This window comes from Pinus tabuliformis, chromosome 8, assembly GCF_031772625.1.
Source record: "Pinus tabuliformis cultivar Carrire ecotype Pingquan chromosome 8, CPIR1, whole genome shotgun sequence".
NCBI lineage: Eukaryota > Viridiplantae > Streptophyta > Pinopsida > Pinales > Pinaceae > Pinus > Pinus tabuliformis.
The window spans coordinates 2031905407-2031912433 of NC_142294.1; the positions used below are offsets into that span (position 1 = coordinate 2031905407).

A 7027-nucleotide genomic window follows, 5' to 3' on the forward strand; every position below is an offset into this window, starting at 1 on the left:
AGAAGGGCATATATCCACGATGTCCTTCCATAATGAGAAGCTCAATTGACAACAATATATTATCTTCACATTTCATTTTCACAAAAAAAAAAAAAAAAAACTAGTAATATTTGTGTTAATGAAAAATTGCACAATTTTCCAAATATACCCCATTTCACATATAGCTTCATAGAAATTAGAAATTGTTAGAGTGGAGACTAAAGTCTTAACTATGTTTGGGCATGCACCAAACGAGAGTGACAACACAAAGTATTATGATATTTTTGGTGTGTCAAGAAGTGCCACACCTAATGAGTTGAAGAAGGCTTATAGAAAATTTGTCATCAAAAATCACCTTGATAAGGGTGGATATCCAAAAAAATTCAAAGAATTGGCTCAGGATTATGAAGTCTTGAGTGATCCAAAAAAAAAGGGAGATATATGATAAATATGATAAGGGTGGAGATCTAGAAAAATTCAAAGAATTGGCTCAGGATTATGAAGTCTTGAGTGATCCAAAAAAAAGGGAGATATATGATCAATATGGAAAAGATGCGCTGAAAGAGGGAATGGAGGAGGAAGTGCTTCCCATAATCCATTTGACATATTTGAGTCATTCTTTGGAGGTTCTTTTGGAGGGTATATTTTAGGAGGTGGTAGCTCAAGGGGTTGAACGCAAAATCAAGTTGAAGATGTTGTACATCTTATGAAGGTTTCTTTGGAGGACCGACACAATGGAACATCTAGAAAGCTATCGCTCTCGAGAAATGTTATATGTTCAAAGTGTAAGGGGAAAGGCTCTAAATTTGGTGCTTCTAGTCGATGTATGGGAGTCGAGAGTTTAAACTTTCCTAAATGACAATCTATAGCACACTTTCGAATAAAAGTTTTATTGGAGTTAAAATTGTTACTACAATGGTCAATTTTTCAAAAAAATTGAAGAATCAAAAGTATATAGATTCCCCTCATGAAAAGTATGAAATCTATTTGGATAATCGTTCAACCCATCACAACATCATAAAAATGTTTGGAAATCTAGTAGATTAAGTGTCCCGTTAGGTTTGAATGTAAAATATAATGAAATCCAACGATATGACACACTCATTTAAAACATTATGATAAGAATTTTCACCAAAGTTTCTTATAAGATTGATTGTTTACCCATTTCCCAACTCATCAGAACTTGGTAGAACTTTTGTTGTGTAAGTGAATTGATATCTAATATTCTATTATAATGTGTTTAAAGCCTTTCCAAGTGTAAATTTTCCCTATATTGTGTCCATCAAATTTTAGCATTAGATTCTGTTATACATTGCTTTTCTATAATGAGATGCCAAGATTTTGGTATGAAGGTCTCTATTAGGCAACTAGTTCTTGGGATGATACAACAAATGCAACATGTCTGTCCGGTCGTAGGGGCTCAGGCGAGACAACCAGTGATAAGGATAAGTGTGGTCACTAGTAGTGTAAATGGAACAAAGTTGTTCAAGATAAGGAAGTGTTAGAAGTACACGTTGAGAAGGGAATGCAACATGGAAAGAGGACAATGTTTCAGGGTGAAATTGATGAGGTGTCGAACACTGTAACTGGGAACATTGTTTTTGTACTACAATTGAAAGACCATTCTAAGTTCAAATGAAAGGGTGATGATATCTATGTTGAGCACACACTAAATTTGATAGAGGCGTTGTGTGGATTCCAATTTCCCCTTACTCACCTTGATGGAAGCCCAGGAGAGATAATCAAACCTAGTCAATATAAAGCAATATATGAAGGTACAAGATACATGGTGATAGTGGTAGTGCTCATCTTGTTGGATAGACAATTAATATCGCTCAGCTGGAAATACATTTTTTGCAGAATGTATTTGTAACAACTTCAACTTGTAAATGGTGTTGACAAAGATAGTCAAGTGAGTCTATAACTCATAGGTCAAAGATCAATTCTCTAAGTATTGCTATATGTTAAGTAATGTAAAAAAAAAAATCAAATTTCTGGTTGTTAAGTCATTGACCAAGGCGTGGTCAATCTATGAGATTTGGTGCAATTACAAATGGGAAATTGTCATTGTTTGCATACTGAAATACCCACTCCCAGTCCTAGGTATAATCCATTTATTTAATGAGATTGAATGATGGTAAGAATTGTAAAACCCATTTGAGACCAAGGTTAAAAGGCGATAGAATTGACATGACCAAATATTTGCTTTTGGGTTTTAGACTTGTCATACAGATGAATACTCTTTTGGGTTGTCGAGAAATACCTGTAAAAATGGTGGCATACAGATGAATGCTATTTTGGGTTATCCATAAATACCTGTAAAAATGGCTCTTTCGCAGTTGCAAAAATGGCAGATGGATCTTTTGCTGCTCGCAGTTCTTTGGTTAAATGGGGTGATAAAAATAAAATCCTTGGCAGTGGGCATTGGCCCTGAGTAATACTAATCAACTAAGCTTGTCGAACAGATAATTAGGCTCTCCTCTAGTAACGAACGGTTGTCTTCCTAGACAAGGTATATCAAAGGTACATGGGAGCAAGAAAAGGCCAACCAATTAATGTAAATAGATTTCTATCTTCTGAACTGCACGACACACCCCACCAAAGGCACAATAGGGAAAAATATCAGTGTCATGCCCGCCATTATGAATGTTGGCCTTGAAAATTCAATGCAACAACCTCCATTACAAGTTACCCATTACTTTTTTTAATGCTGCAACAACCTCCCCTGCGTACCACTACCCTAGACTCTAGAGTGACTCTGCAGGACAGTCAAAAAACAAGGCATTGAGGCAAGTTGCAACCAGAGCCCAGTGCCGGCAGCCGGCCCAGAAAATTGAGGTAATAGGTAACTAGAATTTTCAAAGATAACTTGAATTTTCAGAAATATTACATAGACAAACAACCCTTCAAATAACATTTTATAATTTTATTCTATTTTTTAAACTTGTAAATATATATATCTATATATATATATATATATATATATATATATATTTTTTATGGATAAATTTTAATAAACACTTCTCCGACGTGCCAGAGGCCCCTTGCAGGGCTCTTACATGTTCAATTTTGAACACTGATCAGCGTCACTAAATTCTGAACCATAGTTAATAGTTAAATCCGAAATCCTTACTAAACATTATATAATTCTCTTAAATGGAGTAGTCTACCTAGGCAGTAGAATGGCCCATTTTCCGTCACCCGCCAGAAAATCGTCCGACTCCGGCCACCGAGAATGTCTCTGCCCTGCCCTCCGCCACCCTCCCTTATCTCCGCCACCCTCCTTCTCCGCTTCTAGGTAGACTACTCCTCAGTCAATCAGCTGACATCGCCGGGACCCCTCTCCGTTACCGTCCGCTTAGCTCGCCTCCGTTACCGTCCGCCGCCTGCATTAATGTTATCGCGCTCAATTTCAATTTTGAACTACCGCCATACCCTCCCTCCCCTGCTTGCAACACCTAACAACCTGCATCTCAACATCCCCTGCTTCCACGCGCACACAGAACCACAGAAATCCCCAATTCACCACACTGAGCATTTCCGGTGATCATCCTCAACTGTGGTCGAGCACCCTGTCCACCACTGAGCATCGACACAGCGAACTCCGCATCTTCAAGAATAGTGCGCTTTTCGGATGATCGGAATCTCTGAAAAGTCGCACTATAGCCTATTTCGTTTTCACTAGCAGAAGCAGCAAGGTGGTCAGTTTTCCACTACAGTACTGCAACTTCCTCATTTTTCCCACCTCCTCAAGCTTATCCTTCTGACTTCAGTTCCCATCGTGTGGATCCACCATCCAAACAGCTCGATGACAACAACCAAATTAGCCCAAGCATTGTTCTAATAATTATAATCCTAACAGTACATTTTTTCTCTCTTTAGTCTTCACGTTTTAGTCAGATACTTGGCAAGAGCTCCCAATAGAGACTCCAACAGCTCAGGGGGCATACGTGCAATCGAAGGGAAACTGCAGCAGTTGTTTCATCTCCATGATGCAGGGGTTGACCAGGCATTCGTTGATGCATTACCAGTCTTTCTATACAAGGCTGTCAAGGGACTCAAAGAAGGTTCGGATTGTGCAATTTGTCTGCATGAGTTTCAAGCAGAATATAAGATACGTTTGCTTCCCAAGTGCAGCCATGCTTTTCATTTAGAATGCATTGAGACCTGGTTGTTATCTCATTCCACTTGCCCATTGTGTAGAGAAAGTCTGCTGCAGTATTTCTCAAATCTCCCCACTGCAGGTCCAGGCTTGAGATTTGAGTCAGGGGATGAAAATAGAGACAGAGAAGCTGAGGAACAATCCCATTTGCAGGACCATTTGGCGTTTTGTGGAGATATACAACAAGTGGGGATTAACCAGTTTCAATCTCAGGCCCCTCAAGGCCCAGAAGAGCCATGTAATCTTCAGGTGCAGGATAACAACGAAAGGGGGAAGGTTATGGTAATGCCTATAAAACTTGGCAAATTTAGGAATACCGTAGATAGTAGAAAGAGTGAAACAGGAAATGTTCCAGGAAGTAGCAGGGACGTTCGGAGATGATACGTAGTCATAGCGGTTGCCCCTTGTAGAAGGCAAACGGCCATTAGACTACTATTGACACCAGGGCATAGACATGCTTTCTCAGAATGCATACCAAAATATGCAGAAATGAGCCACAACCAACTGACTCCTTCCCTGGACTTTGTTTCTGAGAGCAGAAAATTAATCAAGGTCAATCAGTCGCATACATGGAGAGATGGAGATGCATTTGTGGATATAGATCTGGAAAGTGAGGGTCACAGGACGACTGAGGTAAACGAGAGAAAGGTTGAGATCAGCAACAGTAACAGGTGGCGTAAAATGAATACAGGGGAACAACCAGGATCACTGGAGAAGTTGGGTCGTTCGAGGAGAGCTTTCTCTTTCAGATTAGGTGCATTAGGTGATGTCAAACCTAGGCAACCGGGGCCAATAGACGCTCAATGTCTGAGACAGAAGTATTTGCAGGATGGAAGGATGATGCTAGCCTTATAAGGGAGGCCAAGGCCAAAGCCAACTTGAATGTGTGTGAAGTTGTGAACCAATACCTGATAGGGAGAATTCCAGTATAGATTATACAACAAGCACCAGCGAGGCCACTACATCTTTTGGTATGAGGACTATCAATTGGTTAGTGGGTAGACAAAAACGAGCAGTTCCTCCATCTGCATCTGCAACATGGTATGTGGCAGAACAAAAGTGATTTGTATTAAAAACGAACATGTTTTGTGATTTTACTTTTTATCACCAAAAAAAGTTTCCATTCCTGCAACTGTCTCTCTTCTTGAAAGCCTTACTCTCTGTCAAAGCACTATTTATTACATATACTGTACATCAAATTTTCTATTCCAGTTATCTGAAAAATATTAAATATCTTTGTAGCTAATGATTTTAAGAAATTTGTTATATTGCCTTGAAGCACTATTTTTTAAATATATCAATGTATCATACATCAAATTTTCTATTCCAGTTAGCTGAAAAATATTAAATATGTTTGTATGTAATGCTTTAACAATTTTGTTATATTGCGTTGACTTAGATACTAAGTAGTCAGCCATATCATAGCTATTGTCGATTATTGAAGTGTATGCTTTGGTTGTTTAAAACATCTGAAAGTTATCCTCTTGTTGACTGCATGTAAAATTTGTTTACAACAGGCTGAGGGCAGTGAAACGAGTTATACAAAAACATATATAGTGAGTAACAACGAAAATCCAATTTTTATAATCGTGGTCATTTATTTTTATGCGGTTTTGTACATTATAACAAATATGCAAGTAAATGATATTAGTTTCTGAATTTAAATGTATGTTACTGTTGAATTAAAATGAAGTAGGTTGTTTTTCATCATATTAGTGTAAAAAATGATTTTGTAGGGTCGTTTTAAATGAATTTAAATGAATTTGGTAAAAAAGTTGAATGTTGAGAAGTCAAGCTATTAAGTTTAGAAGGAGAAATATATGTTCAATTTATATAGGGAAACAAACAAATATTGTATCTCAATATGAGAGTTGGTCTAGTGATAGATTAAAAATGAGATGTCAAAGAAGACGATTTGTTAGATAAACTATTAGTCGTTCATGTTTGGGTAAAGAAAAGGTAATAAACAAGTTGTGGCAAAAATAAAGATGAAACATTGTCATATGTATGAGCAAGTAAGATAGAAGCAATTAGTTTAGTATGAAGATTTGAGTTGCTTATGAAACTTGTTGAGTTTGCCAAAACAAAAATGTAGTTATATTAAAGATGTTTTAGAGCATCACCAAAAAGGAGTGTATTGTAGGTTGATAGAAATTTGAGACAAAGCACATCAAAGATATAAATGTAGATGCGAATTTTTGTAATTCTTTGTCTCAAAGATCCTATAAAATACACAAGATCACTCTTGTTGCTACAACACGTCTTGGGCGTTCTCTTATTGTTGTTCTCAAGTTGTTCCTATTGACTTTAGGCAACAACTCTTTAAGGCTAAATTCATAATGACTTGAAATCTCTTTTTGAAGGAGTCACAATTCTTCTTTGATTTCCCTTTTCAACATCTTTGAATTCCTTTGTTCTAAAAGACAATACACCATTTCCCAAGTCCATATAATGCAAAATGCTTGCCAGTTTATGTTTCAAGAGTTGTAGCACATGACAGAGTACAAAAAATATTACATGTATTGAGGACTCTACACAGATCACACTTGAAAAGAGGTGGCCAATTTGATCTCTAGAAACCAAATCAGTAATCCATGCATCAAGTAGGGGGCAAGGGGTGTAATACCTAGTTCCACACTCAATCGATCTCCACTTGTATTGATGCTTTGGGCAAGCAAGGATGTAGGGGTGCGCTCTAGGCAAGCAGTGTGTTGCAGGGCATTCCGGTGGAGTTAGTATTGAACGCGGGATGCAGGGGAATTGAATTCAAATTGAGCGTGGCCCGAAGTTGGTGAGTTAATGGTGCGGCAATGAGTTAGGAGCATCGACGAGTTAATGCATGCAACTAGACGGTAATGGAGCAGGCGACAGATGGTAACAGAGAGG

At 37.9% G+C, this 7027-nt stretch overlaps 1 pseudogene; it reads left to right on the forward strand.

Moving 5' to 3' along the window:
- Positions 1–211: 211 nt before the first annotated feature.
- Positions 212–4522, forward strand: LOC149244593 (dnaJ protein homolog; annotated as a pseudogene).
- The last annotated feature ends 2505 nt before the right edge of the window (positions 4523–7027 follow it).